Source organism: Diceros bicornis, chromosome 34 (genome assembly GCF_020826845.1).
Source record: "Diceros bicornis minor isolate mBicDic1 chromosome 34, mDicBic1.mat.cur, whole genome shotgun sequence".
NCBI lineage: Eukaryota > Metazoa > Chordata > Mammalia > Perissodactyla > Rhinocerotidae > Diceros > Diceros bicornis.
The window spans coordinates 27,295,581-27,314,184 of NC_080773.1; the positions used below are offsets into that span (position 1 = coordinate 27,295,581).

The 18,604-nt window shown below is 45.6% G+C and overlaps 1 protein-coding gene and 1 pseudogene across 1 annotated transcript in view; both read right to left on the reverse strand.

The window, feature by feature from the left end:
* LOC131397267 (myeloid cell surface antigen CD33-like) overlaps positions 1–18,604 on the reverse strand; it is a 295,514-nt gene that overhangs the window by 174,036 nt on the left and 102,874 nt on the right. The gene's annotated exons all lie outside the window — the stretch shown is intronic.
* LOC131397931 (sialic acid-binding Ig-like lectin 13) overlaps positions 7,275–18,604 on the reverse strand; it is a 44,868-nt pseudogene continuing 33,538 nt past the window's right edge.

Consider the following 18,604-nt stretch of genomic DNA (forward strand, 5'->3'; position numbering starts at 1 on the left):
ATCAAGAAGAGTGTCCTGGGCAGACTGGGCTGGGGTGAGGCTGACCCTGGATGAGAACCAGCCATGGCAAAGAGTGGGGAGCAGAGACACATTCACAGCCTGGTGTGGTCAGGGCTGACCCATCAGGGAGGACCAGGCTGTGAGAGCTCGAGGAGGGGACAGGTGCCTGGAGGATGGGACAGGTGAGCTGGGAGATTGAAGGTGAGCAAGGCTGTCTGGGAGGTAAGTTCATCCTCCAGAGAGCAGGCCCAGAGCCAAGGACGCAGGTGTGAGCAGATAGGGAGCCCCTGCAGCTCCCCCTGCAGCCCCCCCTGCAGCCCCCGGCCAGTGCCTGTGCCTCAGTCAGCTCTTCAGCCTCTCAGCTCCAAGGTCCAAGGAAATCTGAGTCTGAACTCCTCCAACACATCTCCTCCTCATCCTCTTCCTCCTTCTTCTCTTCTAAGGAAGAGGATGGTAACTGAGCCACCTGATGAGCTCTGAAGCTAGCGTTGCTCCTTGCTGTCCCATGCAGAGGACCCTGGTTCCCTCTTGCGCATTTCTCTTCATCAACATACATGTTTCCAAGAAGAAATCTCAGGAGCTTCCTCAGGGAGTATAGGGTCTGTTCAGGAGCTGGATTATCCAAAGGGATGTCCTATTTCGGCTGTAACGAGCCTAGGAGCATGGGAAGAACTTTCCAGACACCTCGGAGGGCCTTCCAGTATGTCCCACGAACTCCACTCACAGCCCCATGGGATCCTCACAGCAGGACCAAGGGGGAGCTCCAGGGACAGAAGCCACTTAGCCCCTGAGCCTCCACAGCGGCTGTGACCCCAGAGCCCACACTTCTTTGCCCCCCACTCCTCTCAGGTGTGTCCACTTCCCTTCTTACCTGTCCCAGTTTCATGTCTCAGTCTTTCCAAGTCCGAGATCCCACCTTCCCTGTCCATTCCCTGATGGTCAGTCTGAGTGTGGACCCAACTGCTGTTCCAGTCACTGGTCAGCAACCAGGGTGGTGATGCTGCAGGGTCTGCTGGACTGTGGGCAGCCAGGACCAGCGGATGTTGATGTCAGTAGGCAGGGGAGTTGGGTTCTGAGAATGAGAAGGTCTCCCAAATGACAGAAAGTGGCCCAGAGTCACAGGGAATTCCTGACCTTTGTCCCCTGCTGAGACATTGGGTCTAGCTGGCCTGAGAACCAGGGCCCCAGTCTTCCCAGAGAGCCAATGGCTGATGCCTTGTTCTGTGTGTCTGTGGTGTGAGTGTGTCTGTGGCATGTGTGTCTGTGTATATGCGTATGTGTTTGTGTCTGTAATCTGTGTGCGTATCTGTGGTGTGTGTTTCTTTGGTCTGGGTGTATGTCTGTGCGTGTTAGTGGTTCTTGTGTGTGTGTCTGAGTTATTTGTGTCTGTGTGTATATTTGAAGTGTGTATGTGTCTGTATGTGTGTATATATGTGTGTCTCTGGTCTTTGTGTGCATGTCTGAGCTGTGTATGTGTGTCTATGTGAGTGCCTATTGTGTGTGTGCATATGTGTGCATACTCAAATGTCAGTTTCTCAGTGGTAATGTCCATGGACAACATATTGAAGTGTATAGTCCATCATCTATTCCCTGTATATCTCTCCTGTTTCACTTTTCTCCAAACCCGTTCTCACCACTCAATATAATAAATATATAATCTACTTAATTATTCTTTGTCTATCTCTCCTGCCTTTAAAATGGAAGCTTCAGAAAGGATCTTGTATCTCTTCCATTTACTGCTGAATCCACTCTGCCTAGAACATGTTTGGCATATATTAGGTGATCAATAAATATTTGCTTTATGAATTGTAAGGATATTTGGAATAAGCAAAATGAGATGAATGGCTGTCTCCAATGGAAAACTATGCATTCTTTAAAGCACACCCTTACAGAGTAATGATTTTAGCATTTTATTGCCTTTGAACTATTTTACAGTGCTATAATTGTAGATAATCAATAGCAATGCAAATAGTTCATGTCCACAGACACACACATTCTGTCCACTGGGGCAGTCACTTGAATAACCCCACCAATCCTGTTTCTCATGCATTCACAAATTCATTTAAACATCCCTTTCCTCCATATAAATTTGTGGTTCTTCTACTTTTGCCTTGTTGTCTCATTAGGTAAAGAAAACAGGGAGTTGCTGATAAATAGATATAAATTTCAGTCATGCAAGAGGAAAAAGTTCTACAGGTCTGCTGTACAACAGAGTGCCTATAGTTAACAATGCTGTACACTTAAAACTTGATGAAGAGGGTAGATCTCAGGTTGTGTGTTCTTTTACCACAATAAAAAAAAAATCTTTAACCCATATTCATTTTATATCCATATGAGAGTCATGATTTTACTTTTTTAAAAAATTATCCTTTGATAGAATAAATGAACTAATTTGTGTCTAACTCTGTGCATTTGTTGGTTTTTTGGTTTGTGGTGTGTTCTAGGCATTAGAAACGGGTCCCTCTGGGACAAATATGATGGCCCATGTAACACCTTGGTCTCATCTTAAAGGATTTTGGCTGTTCCCACTTGGGCAACTGGGAACCACTGAAGGGTTAGAAGTAGAAAAGGGACACCATCGGTTTTTTTAGAATTCACTCTGGCTTCTCTGTGGAGAACAGATTGGAGGTGGGCAGAGAGCAGGGAGAAGATGAGTTTCCCTAACTGTGTATTTAAGTTCCCACTGTAGAAAGGCAGTCCTTGGAGGCAGGAATGTGCGTCTCCCACAAGCGCTGTAGACTTGCTTTGCACATTGTGATGACAAATTACACAGTAGGTGATGGATATGTGCCAATGACAGGCTTCCCAAATCTACATACAGGTAAATACAAAAGTAGCAGATTCTTGCATAAAGTATTGCTTTAATTTTGGTAAATAAAATTGCATATACATATCGTTCCTCTCCTTCCACCTACTCACTCACAAATATAGTGAATAGTTTGGGAGCCCAGAAGTGAGAGGTGAACAAGTTTGGGTGTTTGTTTTTCTGTGTAGGGGCAGGTCCAATTCAGCAAAGTGCTTTCCTGATGTGAAGATGTGGGTTGGAGGTAGGGAGAGAGGTTTGGGGGACAATGATCACGGTGTCTCATTGTCTGGCCCTTCCTTTCTTGCTTCTGTATCCAGGATCTTCCCCTGTCCAGAGGGATGAAGGAGCTCAAGTTTTTCTCACCCCTTGTTTTCAGAGGCCCCAACCTCTGCCAGGAAAAACAGAGGTGAGGTCAGAGTCCTGTAGAATTCTGGTTCTGGGGGTGATGAGCTGGTGAACAATGTTCTGGTGTTTGGGGGACTCAGATCAGGGGTTACCTGGGGAGGATTCTGATTGCCTGATGTAGAAGATCCTGGAGAGGCCATAGGGGAGGAGAAAGCCAGCCCCCAGGGGGCACTCCTGAGGAGGGTGAGGACTGAGAGAGGGGCACACCTTAGGGGAATTTCTTGATGGCGTGAAGTTCCTGTTTCCAGCCCTAGCAGGACCCACACTTCCTGCCACTTCACAACTCTGGGGCTCAGAACAGCCTGGGCTAGTAACTGCAGGAAGTGTCTGAGTAGAGTTGGGGTGGGAGCCATGGAGTGGCTGAGACCACGAAGCAAGAGGCCAGAAGGCTCCAGACAGAAATGTGAGAAAACTCGGAAAGAGGAAAATCCTGTCCAAAACTGAAAGTGAATATCAGCTCAGATGGAGAAAGACAGAAAACATTCCTGCTGTTGTTCAGGCTGGGTGGGGGACAGCTACAAAATTAAAAGGAATGTGTATTTCTCTTAAGGTCCTCCAACAACTGTATAATACCATAGTAAATCCTTCTTTGAGTGATTAATGCTTTCTTATCAGTGATGCCCTGAGATGGGCTTTGTTATTCCATCTAATTACTGGGGACACCACTGGATAAACTATCCTCACCTCAGGACAGCACTCAATCCCTAGTTAACACTTCTAGGGTATGAAGAGCACAAATCTGAAGATTGTGGCACATCCTGGAAGGTCCTGGATACCCCTGACCAGTATCATTGACCTAGGATGTTACCAGTCCTTCCCCAGGCTCCTCCCACTCTGCATTGATGATTGGTAAATATTTGGCTTCCCAGAGGGCTCCATCCACCAGGAGGCACTGTGACCCCTGGGGAGACCCAAACTGGGGTGCTTTTGCTGTCCGTCGTGCTGAAAAAGATCAGGCTTGTAGCCCAGGTACCTCCTACTTCTGCAGAATAGTCTGAGCTGAGGCTTAAGGTCCCAGTTTGGGGTCAGGAGCTCAAAGAGGTGGGGATGGATGTCTGCTCCATGGGAGGAGCAGACAATCAGGAGTGGGTGGTGCTGTTCTCTTCTCTCTGTTCCTTCTCCCACCTCTCCTGTTCACTCTCAGGCATTGTTCCTTCTGTCGACCATGTCTGTCTGCCCCACTTGTCTGAGCCGCAGGGGCAACAGGATGTTATTGCTGAGGTTTTCTGCTTACTGGCCTCTGTACTGCTCCTTTAAATAACTTGCTTCACTCCAGCTTCACAATAAAAAACAAACAAGCAAACAAAACCTCCTAAACTGAAGAGGCTAGTCTTCACATTTGACAAAGGAGAAAACTGAGTGTCAGGGTCAGGAATATCAGACACTATACCTGGAGCCCTTTCTCTCATTTTGTCCACCTGCCCCAGTGCCTTGTGGAAGGAGAAGGTAGTCTCAGGCCTGAGGGTGAAAGTAAGAGCTTCCCAGACACTTATTTCTGGGTCCAATAAGTCCACCATGCTGGTGGTGTTGGACTCGCTTGATATTGTCAGAGGGGCTCCCATTCCATCCAGGAGAGTGATGAGCCTACCTGGCTGCCTCCTGCTTCCAAGATTTGGGAAACGGTGGGTCTGAATGTCCTTACTCTTTTGGGTGGGGGCCGAGATGCCCTGCGTCTGTATTGTTCCTCCAGTCCTGGGGTCCTAAACAAGTTCATTTTCTTCATACCACCTCCCAGAATTCTGCTTTGGTTGTCTCTTGCACCATTTACAGGACTTATAGTTGTGAACAGAGGGGAGAAGCAGGGAACAATGGGTCAATACCATCTGGTCTGGATTTTAAGTCTAACTGTCAATTTTTAATGTTTTCAACAGACAGGTTGACCCATATGACCCACTCTGACATCATAAACAGAAGTCTGACTCAATTGTCCCTTCTGCATGTAGGGCAGGGGGAGATCAGATGTCAGACTTTTTTTACACCACGCCAGATGATGATGTGGTGATGGGCCTTCCTGGACGAGGGACGTGGATGCACAGAGACAATGGGGAGTGCATCAGAATGGGGGCACTTAGAGAATGACTTGTGGGATTGATGGGTTAGGATATGGTGATGGAGAAGTAGACAGGGTGAGATGAAGAACGACCTAGATTAGAGGTCAGAAAACAGCAGCTCATGTGCTGCCTGATTTTGTAAATAAAATTTTGTTGGAACACAGCCAGGTTAATTCATTTTCAGATTGTCTATGGCTACGTTTTTTTTTTTTTTTTTTTTTTTTTTGTGAGGAGATCAGCCCTGTGCTAACATCCGTCAATCCTCCTCTTTTTTTTTTGCTGAGGAAGACGGCCCTGGGCTAACATCCGTGCCCATCTTCCTCCACTTTATATGGGACGCCGCCACAGCATGGCTTGCCAAGCAGTGCGTCGGTGCGCGCCCGGGATCCGAACCAGCGAACCCCGGGCTGCCGCAGCGGAGCGCGCGCACTTAATCGCTTGCGCCACCGGGCCGGCCCCTATGGCTACTTTTTTTTTTTATTGATGTTTTAATAGTTTATAACATTGTGAATTTTTGGGTTGTACACTTTTGTTTGTCCATCATCATATATATGTCTCCCTTCATCCTTGTGCCCACCCCCTACCCCCATTGTCCCTGGTAACCACAATACAGTTTTCTCTGTCCATGTGTTGGTTTATATTCCACATATGAGTGAGATCATACAGTGTTTGTCTTTCTCTTTCTGGCTTATTTTACTTAACATAATATGCTCCAGGCCCATCCATGTTGTTGCAAATGGCACGATTTTGTCTTTTTTATGGCTGAGTAGTATTCCATTGTATATATATGCCACATCTACTTGATCCAATCATCAGTCGAGGGACACTTAGGTTGCTTCCATTTCTTGGCTATAGTGAATAATGCTTCAATGAACATAGGGGTGCATAAGCATCTTTGGATTGTTGATTTCAGGTTCATTGGATAGATTCCCAGTAATGGGATAGCTGGATCATAGGGTATTTCTATTTTTAATCTTTGAGGAATCTCCATACCATGTTCCATAGAAGCTGCACCATTTTGCGTTCCCACCAGCTGTGTATGAGGGTTCCTATTTCTCCACATCCTCTCCAACATTTGTTGTTTTTTGTCTTGGTGATTATAACTATTCTAATGGGTGTGAGGTGATATCTTAGTGTTGTTTTGATTTGCATTTCCCTGATTGTTAGTGATGTTGAACTTCTTTTCATGTGGTCTATGGCTACTTTTGTGCTCCAAACATGGAGTTGAATTGTTGCAGCAGAGACCATACAGCTTGCAAAACTGAAAATATGTGCTATTTGGCCCTTTACAAAAAAGTTTCCTGACCCTTGGCTTAGAATGTCAAGTTGAGAAGCTTGTAAATTATTCTTTTGGGCTGAGGAGAAGGAGAAATATTTTGACTACGGTCAACTCTGAGATTTAGGAAATTTTCTATCTGATTTTTACTATATCAGGACTAGTATCAGGGAGGCGGGATGGAAAGGGAAGATTCAGGAGTGGAGAGAGATGATACTGGAGGCCAAGTCAGGGCAGGTATCCACAGGAGGGCTTTGAGTAGAGAGTGAACTGACATTTTGGTGATGTGGTGCCTGGGACAGAACACACCCAGTCTCTGGATGAAGTGTCACTAAGGCCTTTCTGTTCAAGGGAGAAGGAACCAGGATGCACCAACTCTCACGGTGTATCAGGACTTCTGCTGGGTGTTTCCATATGTAATTTTATTCAATCCTCACAGCAACCCTGTGAGGTAGGACTTCTTACACCCATTTCACAGACCAGGAAACCGAGACATGAAACAGTAAGGTGGCTTGTCTGATGTCATCCTCTTACTAAATAAAAGAACGTGGATTTGATCCCAAGTCTCTCTGATTGCAAAGCCTAATATAGTTCCAATATAGCATGAAGCTCACATACAATAGTTTATAAACTCATTGCCTACGGGGATGTTAAGTCTCCAAGAATCAACCTTTGGGTCCCCCTTCCTGCAGAGTATATAGACACTCAGGCTGAGACTGATACTCTGGTTAGCTCCTTACTGGGTCCTGTAGGTGCCCTCCTGAGGGTTCACCCTGTCAAAGCTGAGGGAGCTGTAATGCATCTCCTGCTTCATCCCCAAGGCTGAGGCAGGCCCTGCAGAGCTTGTGGGGTGCAGATGGCTGACTAACCTGGATTCCTTCTCGTGCTTCTGCATGGAGAGCAAAGAAGGGGGTCAGAAGAGAACAGTGGGAGGAGGGGCGGGAGAAGGCTGAGAGGGTTCCTGCAGTGAATTGATTCCAACCAGACATTTATTCATCCTTTTTTCAAACATTTCTTAAGTTCCAACTTATTCAATTATCCAACAAATACAGCACTTACTGGTTTCTTTCCAATTCTACTGAACACTCACACAGACCTATGTGGAAAACACTATTACTTTACGGAGAAAGAAGCTCAGTTTCAGAGAGGTTAGGTACTTCCTAAGGTCACACAGCTACTGATCATGGTCTCTCTGAGGTCTCCTTTGTGCTGGACACTGGGTTACAAGAAATTGTTTATTAAATTCTATTTCTCCTCCTGTGTGTCTCCTTTACTCTCACACTACTATCACACTCACAACTCTTCTGACACCAGATGTGTGGGCTTATTTTTCCCCACAACAAGCAATTCTCTGTGACCCCAGCTGGGTGTCCTACAATTGAACTCAATTCTGACACTCTCTACTTGGAGAGAGCATAGGAATCCAAAGGTTAAGAGCTCAGGCCCACCAGATTCCCTCTCTTGAATCCCGAATCTTAACTCAAGGTTGTCACCTGTGCTTTTCTGACCAACCTACTACAAATTGGAGGTTCCCATGGTCCCCTCCATGGGTTCAATTAATTTGCTAGAGTGGCTCACAGTATTCAGGAAAACAGTTTACCTGCTGCGTACCAGCTTATTATAAAAGGAAATGATAAAGGATATAGATGAACATCCAGACGGAAGAGATGCATGGGGAAGGTAGGTGGAAAGGGGCAAGGAGCTCCCATGTTCTCTCTGATTGCACCACCCTACCAGCATCTCCACGTGTTCACCAACTTGGAAGCTCCCCAAACCCCATGCTTTTGGGATTTTTTATGGAGCTTCCCCACATAAGCAGGATCAAGTTTTTTTTCTTTTTGTAAGGAAGATCATCTCTGAGCTAACAAGGCATGATCAATTATTAACTGCATTCCCAACCCCTCTCCAGTCTCTGGAGAAAGGAGTCAGGCATGAAAGTCCCTTTCCAATAACCCACCAACTGTGACCTCATTAAAACAAAAGACAGTGCTCTCACTCAGGAAGTTCCAAGGGGTTTAGGAGGACAACGGTTTTCTGCTGCAGACACATTTCGCAGTTCTAGACTTACTGCAACATTTCTCAAGAGTCTTTCTACTTCCTCTCCTCCCATTCTCTCTTGATGTCACGCCAATCAGGATACCTGCCTCTACCAGGCTACCAGATCTACTTTTGTTAAGATCAGCTGTGATACTACTTAGCTAAATTTAAATGGTCATTTCTCAGACCCTATTCTCCTGGACTTATTAGCATTGGAAACAAATGAGTCCTCTGTCCTCTGAAGCTCCATCTCCCCTTGGCCACCAGGACCCAACCCTACACTCTCCTGGTCATTTATTCTTCCTCAGTGGTCTTCTTGCTGTTTCCATCTTATCTCCCTGACTCTAAATGCTGGAGGGTCCCAGGCCTCTGTCTGCAGACCTCTGCTCTTCTTTGTGGTTTCATCCACTATCAGACCTTGACGTGGAGGACACACAACCTCTGAGTGTCCCACTTGGACCCCTCTCTGGCAGCTCCAAACTTTTGTCAACTACTTGTCATCTTCACTTGGATGTCTTAGAGGTACCTCAAACTTACAGTAACCAAAATAAATTTCGGTGCCCTCTTGAAAATACACTCCTCCTGTAGAGTTGGTAATTTCAGGAATTGACAATTCAATTCTTTAAGTTGCTCAAGGCAACCACGTTGGAGTCCTCTTTGCTATCTATGGACATTTATGGGCATCTATAGCTATCTGTAGCTATCCATAGACATCTATAGAGCTATCTTTCACTTATATGTTCATTTACGACTTCTATTAACATTTATGAAATCTATGACATCTATGGAGTCATCTTTGCTATCTGTGGACACCTATCACATCTATTGACATCTATGGAGTCATCTTTGACATCTACGGACCTCAGTGACATCTATAGAATCATCTTTGATAACTATAGACATGTGTAACATCTATGGACATCTATTCCTTCTGTTGACATCTAAGGAGTCATCTTTGACATCTATGACACCTATGAGGTAGAGGCAGTGAGCTATCTTTTATTACACTCCACATGTACTCTATCATTCCATTAACAAATCCTGTTGGCTCCACCTGCAAAATATATCTCGAATCTAACTTCTGACACCAGGTTCATCATTGTTACCCTGGAGCATGACTGTGGGCCACCCCGGGGAGATGTGGTGGGCAGACTGCATGCCAGGATGTCCACGTCACTCACCAGGGAAGCTGATCAGATGGCAGGGTGGATGTCATCCATGCCCACTGCTGTCCTGGCTGCTTTCTTCCTGCAGGTCTTCACTCTGATGGGAGACACCAGGATCTCTGACACAGGTCACTCCTTTGAGGCTGGAGTGAGTAACAAAGGCAGGTCGAGGGTGGGATGATCCCAGGACCCTTCATAACAAGACTTTGTAACAAGGTACTCACACTCCAGGAGGTCTGGAAGCAGGGCTTGGAACACACACATGCCTGACTCAGGGGCTACCAGCTGGATTCTCACCACCACCATTACCCTGCTGTGGCTCCAGGCTCTCACAACCCCTCCAGGTCCCTTTTCTCTAATTCTTGGCCCACTCCCAACACAGCTCAAATGAAGAAGATGATGCATAGGCAGAGAGCAAGCAGTGTAGTGACAGCAGCTCCCCCGATGGCCCCCTGAGTCACTCTTGTCCCAGGCCCTGGTTCCCTGGCAGACAAGAGACACTTGGGGTGAACTCCAATCTTGATGAAGAGACACGTGTCTTCTCCTCTTCAGCACATAGTGAAGGGCACCCTACCCCTCTTATCCAGGGTTCAGCATCTCGGTCTCTCTACCCACCATAGGACCTAAGCCATTTCCAGAAGGGCATGGTCCATGGGACATCTCCTATCCAGCACCCACAACCTGTCCAACAAACTTCATCTCTTCCAGGACTCAAGTTCTTCACCATCCAGGGTCTCTGCTACAACCAACAGAGCTTCCCACAGCATGAGCATGAGGCTCTGGGCTCTATGGGCATTTCAGAGAGAGAGAGCAACACAATCCAGAGAGCCCTATGGGATGCTGAAAGGCTTTGTCCTTCCTTCCTTCTGGGGAGGGTGTCTGAATCTCCTCTCCTGTCTTCCACTGACCCTGACCTCGAGGGTCAAAGGTGATCTTTCACGCCTACAGAATGGGTGGCAACTGCGAGTTTCAGACCTTCACGTCAGACCTAGACAGCTCTCCTGGCCCTGCCTGGCCATGCGTTCTGGGAACCCAACAACCAGAGTGAAGGATGTGTCTCTGGGCATCAATTGTCAGCAGTTTGATGGGCACCGCCAAGAAATTCGCAATGGGACTCACTGTCCAGCGAGGAGACCAGATGCCATTACCCATGGGAATAGAGGCCCGGCGGGAGCTATGCTCCAGAGAGAGTTCAGGGTGAGGGGGGAGATTGAAAGTCAAAAAAATGTCCAAAGAGATTTTCGGGGCAATGAAACTACTCTGTATGATACTATGGATGGATACATGATGGATACATGTCATTACATATTTGTCTAATGTTGTTGTACATACAACGTACAACACCAAGAATGAACACTAATGTCAACCATGGACTTTGGGTGACAATGACATGTTAATGTAAATTCATGGGTTGTAAAAAATGTACCTTCTAATGGGAGATGTTCATAGCGGGGAGGCTGTGCATGTGTGGGAAAATGCAAGGGGTAAATGGGGAATCTCTCTAACTTCCTCTCAGTTTTGTTGTGAACTTAAATCTGCTGTAAAAAATAAAGTGTACATTTCTGCTCTGATTTTTATTATTTCCCTTCTTCTACTGATTTGGGGATTTGTTTGTTCTTCTTTTTCCAGTTCCCTTAGGTGCATTGTTAGATTGTTTATTTGAGATTTTTCTTGTTCGTTGAGATAGGCCTGTACTGCTATAAACTTCCCTCTTAGAAGCGCTTTTGCTGTATCCCATAAATTCTGGCATGTCGTATTTTCATCTTCATTTGTCTCCAGGTATTTTTTGATATCTTCTTTGATTTCCTCGGTGACCCAGTCGTTGTTCAGTAGCAATTTGTTTAATCTCCACTTATTTGTGGCTTTTCTGATTTTATTCTTATAGTTGATTTCCAGTTTCATACCATTGTGGTCAGAAAAGATGCTTGGTATTATTTCAATCTTCTTAAATTTATGGAGACTCGTTTTGTGGCCTAATATGTGATCAATCCTGGAGAATGTTCCATGTGCATTTGAAAAGAACGTGTATTCTTCGGTTTTTGGATGGAACGCTCTGTGTATATCTACTAGGTCTATCTGTTCTAGTGTGTCATTTAAGGCCAATGTTTCCTTATTTATCTTCGGTTTGGATGATCTATCCATTGGTGTAAGTGGAGTGTTAAAGTCCCCTACATTTATTGTGTTACTGTCTATTTCTGTTTTTATGTCTGTTAATAATTGCTTTATATATTTAGGGGCACCTACATTGGGTGCCTAGATATTTACAAGTGTTATATCCTCTTATTGGATTGTTCCCTGGATCATTATGTAATGCCCTTCTTTGTCTCTTTTTACAGTTTTTGTTTTAAAGTCTATTTTGTCTGATATGAGTACTGCTACCCCAGCTTTCTTTTCATTGCCATTTGCGTGGAGTATCTTTTTCTAACCCTTCACTTTCAGTTTGTGAGTATCTTTAGGTCTGAAGTGTGTCTCTTGCATGCGGTATATATATGGATCTTGATGTTTTATCCAGTCAGCCACCCTATGCCTTTTAATTGGGGCATTTAGTCCATTGACGTTTAAAGTAGCTATTGATAAGTATGTACTTACTGCCATTTTTTAACTTTTTTTCTCAGTGTTTTAGTAGTCCTTCTCTGTTCCTTTCTCCTTCTATACAGAATTGATGGTCTCTTTAGTTTGACCTCTGTCTGAAAGCTCTACTCTTTAACTCCTCTCCTCCCTCATTTTATGTTTCTGATATCATATCTGACCTCTATTTTGTGCATTTATATCCATTGCCCTCTTATCATGGAAATAGATAGTTTTTCCCATTTGTGGTCTTCTCTTTTCCCCTTAAATCAGTCCCTTTAACATTTCTTGTAGCACTGGTTTCTTGGTGACAAACTCCTTTAATTTTTGCTTGTCTGGGAAATTTTTGATCTCTCCTTCCATTTTGAATGATAATCTTGCTGTGTAGAGTATTCTTGGCTGTAAGTTTTTTCCTTTATTACTTTAAATATATCGTGCCACTGTCTTCTAGCCTGTAAGGTTTCTGCTGAGAAGGCAGCTGATAGCCTTACGGGGTTTCCTTTGTATGTAACTTGACTTTCTCTGGCAGCTTTTAGGATTCTCTCTTTATCTTTAATTCTAGACATTTTGATTATGATGTGTCTTGGTGTGGGCCTCTTTGGGTTTATCTTGTTTGGGGCTCTCTGTGCTTCCTGTACCTGGATGTCTGTTTCCTTCCTTAGGTTAGGGAAGTTTTCATCGATTATTTCTTGAAATAGATTCTCTGCCCCCTTGTCTCGCTCTTCTCCTTCCGGGACACCTATAACACGGATGTTAGTGCACTTGGTGTTGTCCCAGAGGTCCCTTAGACTGTCCTCACTCTTTTTAATTCTTTTCTCTTTTACCTGTTCAGCTTGGGTAATTTCTTCTAGTCTCTCATCCAGCTCGCAGATCTGTTCTTCTGTATCCTCTAGCTTGCTTTTGAGTCCCTCTAGCGAATTTTTCATTTCCAGTATCGTATTCTTCATTTCTGATTGGTTCTTTTTTATATCTTTCATTTCTTTGTTGACATTCTCACTGAGTTCATCTATTCTTCTCCCCAGATCAGTAAACATCCTTAACACTCTTAGCTTGAACTGTCTGTCAGGTAGGTTGCTCATTTCTGTTTCACTTAGTTCCTTTTCTGGGGTTTTGTCCTGTTCCCTTACTTGGAATGTATTCCCTTGCCTCTTCATTTTGCCTCTTTCCCTGTGCTTGTGTCTACGTATTAGGTAGGTCAGCCACGTCTCCTGCTCTTGGATAGGTGACCTTATACAAGCGATGCCTTAGGAGTCCTGCAGTGTGCTTCCCTCAGTTCTCAATATTCCAGGGGTGACCCCTATGTGGGCTACATGTGTCCTTCTGTTGTGGCCTGTTTGCTCTCCCTGTAGGCACCCAGGTAGGCCGAGTTATGCTCCTGGTCAGCTGTTGTAATGCTCAGCTGTTTGTAGTTGTTGTGGGCCCTTCAGTCTCTTTATCAGGTGTGGGGAGCCCCAACACAGTTGGCTGAAAGTTCTAATACCACATTTGTGTTGCAGTATTTCTTTTAAGTGAGTAGGCCCCCAGCGTGGCAGGTTGTTAGGCTCAGGGCCTTACAATTGCTATAAGCCTCCATCCTTTAGGTGTCTTATCAGCTCTCTGAGGCTTGCAGCTGTGTGGGGCTTGCCTCAGGCACAGGAGCACCCAGTTGCTTCAGACTTTGGAAGGTAGGGCAAACCCCCTATGTGGGTCTTTGAGAAGCACAAGTCTTCTGCAGCTGACAAGCCCTGCTGCCCACGGGTCAACACACACAGTCAACATAGTCCTGCCCCTTGTGTGCACCCCGACCTCCCGAAGCGGACCCAGTCTCTCCATGGTGGAAACCCCACACACTCCACCACTACCCCACACTCTCCATTGGCTCCTTGTGCACACCCTGACCCACTGAAGTTGGCTCAGTTGCCAGGCTGCAGAGAATCCAGTCACCAATCTACGCAGGCCCACAAGTTGCCTGAGGGCTTGTTGTTGGGTGGGGCCAGTCTCTAGGGTGTGCTGCCTGCCCTGGCTGAGCTGGATTAAATTGGTACTCTAGTGGGTGGGGCAGCCCTGGGCTAGCTGGCCCCAGGGAGGACTCCAATGGCGTCTGTGTCAGCACGCCCACACCAGGCAACAACAATGGCCGCCGCCAACGTCCCAGTCCCTGGAGAGGTCTCCTTTTTCACTGAGATGCACTCAGGGCCTATCAGGTGAGTCTCTTTTCACCAAAGCACTATGCATCTTTCTTTCTGGTGATTTTAGGATGCTTTCTGAAATGGGTGAGTTTGCGTGTGGGCCCTTTAAGAGCTAGTTTTAATTTCTTTGTGAACCAGCTTTTCTTTGGGTACTCCCCAATGTTTTCGTAGCAGGCAATGTCAGATATTATGCCACTCGTCTCAATTGTGCTGGGTCCACAAAATGCCCACAGCGGGTGCGCTCCCCGGCTCAGGGCCCCGTGCCTCCAGTGAGGGCTGCATACCTGTGGGCTGCTCCCGGGAGGCCGTGAAGCTGGCGGCTTGTGAAAGTGGCGTTTTTCCTCTCCAGAAGGGAGTTTCTGCCTCTTCCACCTCAATTAGGATTGTCCTTTGTTGCAGGAGTTCCTCTTATCCAGTTTTCAGTTCTGTCTCAGGGGTAATTTTTCCACGAGTAGTTGTAAATTGGCTGTGTCCGCGGGAGGAAGTGAGTTCAGAGTCTGCCTACGCCGCCATCTTGACTTCTCGGGTTTCAATCCTGGCTTTCTGACAATCCACTTCTGCCATTTTTCTGGCAGTGTTTTCATTTTTAAATGCCCCCATAACTGAGAACATTCCTGCTTGAGCCATACCAGATGCTGGCATCATCCCAGAATCTTTTCCTTTGATCCTCATGTTAGATGAGAAAGAGTAGGGGAGACGGGTTAAGGGGGCAGATGAGAGAGACAGAGACAGAGAGACCCTTTCTTTCTTTTTTTAAATAGCCACCCTAATGAGTGTGAAAGGGTATCTCACTGTGTGGTTACAATTTGCACTTTGCCAATATTAGTAATGTTGATCATGTTTTCATGCATTTAGTGGGCATTTGTAAATCTTTGGAGAAATGTCTATTCAAATCTGCGGCCAATTTTATATAGGAGTATTGGGCTTCTTGTTCTTGGGTAGATGGTTTTTTCAATACATAAAAAACAGGGTTCTTTTGTTTATTTGTTTACTGATGTTTTGTTTTGAGAGTCCTTGATATATTCCAGATACAAGTCATCCATCAGATATATATTAACAGATGTATTCTCTCAGTCTGTAAATTTTAGTCTCTCCATGGTGGCTTTTAGAGAACAGCAGACCCTTGTTCCCCAAGACATGTGTCCCCCATGAGGTGACCCACAGGTGTGTCAGAATGTGGAAGAGCAGAGCAAAGAAGATCAAAAGAGGGAAGGTCTCGAGGCCAGATGGGGTCATTCAGGGGTGCAAAGGTCATGTGAGACTTGCAGCCACCCAAAGAAACACACGATTTAAACTCCGGAAACCGTAAGTGTTCCCCTATAAAGAAAAAGGATCTTTGCAGGTGTGATGAAGGATCTTGACCTGTAGAGATGATCCTAGGTTATCTGCATTGGTCCCTAAATCTAGTCACATGTGTCCTTTGAAGAGAGAAGCAGAGGGTGATGTTCTGCACACAGAGGAGGATGAGCAATGTGACCACAGAGACAGAGTGATGTGACCACAAGTCAAGGAATGACGGCAGTAAAATCATCTGGGAGAAGTAAGAGATGGAGTCTCTCCTCAAGCCTCTGAGGAAGTGCAACCTACCAACAACCTGATTTCTGCTCAGCATGACTGATTTTGGATGATGGGGTTCAGGACATGTTGCTGTAAGTTGTTATACCTTTGCATAGTGAATATTTCAAGCCAGAATTATTTGAGAAACAGCCCATACAGGAAGATCTCACTGACCTTCTCTTGAAGCAGGTCATAAACTCTCACTGAGAGGTGCCCTCCCTGTACTTGGAGGAAAGGAGCATCTTATCTCCCAAGATCATGGGACACAGAGATGAATCTGAAGGAACAGGTCTTGCTGAGTTTCTCCCAGTTTACTGCATTTAGCTCACACTCTTTGTCCTATCATATCTGTCCATGATTTTCCATTTTGCATCAAATGTAGCACAAAAATACTCAGGCTTAATAATTTTTCAGGTCTTCAACTCCTTGCGAAGGCTGTTGTGCCACATAAAACTTATATTAATTATATTTGTATGAATATCTCTTATCAATCTGTCTTCTGCTATAGGGTCTCAATCACGAACTTACAAGGGCAGAGGGAAAATATTTTTCCTCCCTGCCATGGATTTCTGGCCTCCAGCACTGTTAGACAATAAACTATTCTTGTTTTAGATACTGAGTATGTAGTCATTTGTGACAGTGGCCCCAGGAAGCTAATAGAGATAGGAAATCAGAGACATCCCATCTCCAGGGAGAATGCAGAGAATAACAGAGAAAAGCCTTTCTTTATGGACCCTTTCCTCTGTTCCTTTTTTTCAGGCAAACTCCTCAAAATGCTATATGTACCCACTCTTTCCATCTCCCCATCTCCAATTCTCCCCTGAACTTGCTACAACCAAGTCTACCCCTTTCCCACTTCTCCATTAAAACTTCTGTGTTGGGATCACCAAGGAGAAATGTGTTTCCTTGTGCCCTTCTTTTCTCGGTGTGCATCAACCCATTTCTGCCTCATCTACTACCATCAATTTACAAGGCTTTATGTCTTCACACCTCCAGCCTGAACCCCTCTCCTGATCTTCAGACATTCATATTCTCCTGTCTTCCTGATGTCTCCAGTTGCATGTCAAGCAGCTTTTCAGAATGAGCATCCCCCTTCCAAACCCTATCCTTGATGTCTTCCATGGAACACAACTCTTTCCTTCCAGTTCATCAAGGGAAACATTTGGGCATTACCCATGCTGATCTCTCTCCGTCACTCCCCCATCCACTAGAAAACTCTGTTAGTTCAATCTTCATATTTCATCTAAACACAAACTCTCACTCTCCACCCCACCTCCCTGGTTCAAGTTACCATCACCTCCTGCCTGGAGAATTCAGCAGTCTCTTCCCAATCTCTGTGTTGCTGCTGTGGACCCACTCTGGCCTTTTCTGAACAGAGCAGCCATGGACATCCTGTGAAAAAGAAGGTTTAATCATATCCTCCAAGGCTTCCAGATTCTTGCATTTCCTGCACCATCCTTTCAGCTTCTCCCCTCCCTTTGTACCTCTGCTGTCAAACTTCTTCCTCCTGTCTCCCCAGCACATGAGGTGTGCCTCTGCCTCAGACTCTTCCACACACTGTCCTCTCTTTTCCCTTTTCCTGGGATAATTTTCCCTCAGGCCAATGCCCTGTTTTCTTACCATCTTAAGTCTTTGCTCCAACCTCAGCCCTCACACTCTCAGATGTAGAAAATTGTCCCCAATGTGTCGTGTGCTCCTTTCCCTACATTTTTCTCCAAACACACTTTACCATCCAACATGCTCTGGCATTATTTCTTATTTATTTCTTTTGATTTCTATCATTCTTGTCTCCACAATGACAGAGTCTTGACCACAGAAATTTTGGATGCTGTAGGGGTGCATTCACTGATGCACCCCTGGCACCTACAACAATGCTGGCACATAGTAGGTCTTCACTGATAGTTGCTCAAGAGACTATAAACCAATGACTGAATGGCACTCTGCTCAGAACTATACAAGATTTACACACACACACTCGGTGACATTTAGGACTAGAGCTCAAGGAATAAGCAGGACTTGGAGAGGCAGGAATGGGGAGGGAAGGGCATTTCAGGAGAAGGAACTGCACATGCAACATCTTAGAGTCACATAGGCCTGGGCCTGGGTGGGGATGGAGACATTGCCAGATGCAGGGAGAGGGAGGAATCTTGGAGAGAGTCCAGCAGGGGACAGATCATTCCAGGCCTTCAAATCCAGCCTGTGGTTTTGGTCTCTGACCATGGAGAGGACACATAGCTCTTCATACTGTGCAGGACGTGGACGATGATGGTCTCTGGAAACAGTCTGGAGACTGTGTTGAATAAAGAGATGGAGACAGGCGGTGAAGCGGATTCAGAGACGCAGGGAAGAGATGAGGCCCCAGAAATGACCAGATCGGAATGGGGAGGAGACGGGCAGCAAGATGAGCTGTGTAGGAGGAAAGATGAGCACGACATGTGGATGGATGGATCAGGGAGAAGGGAGGGAGGTGAAGTGAACCACAGCCAGGTTCTGGTCTTAAAGATGGGGCCACAGTGTCATCACGTATCAGAAAATCCAGCAGAGAAATTGTTTTTGGGAGGCAGGTGGGA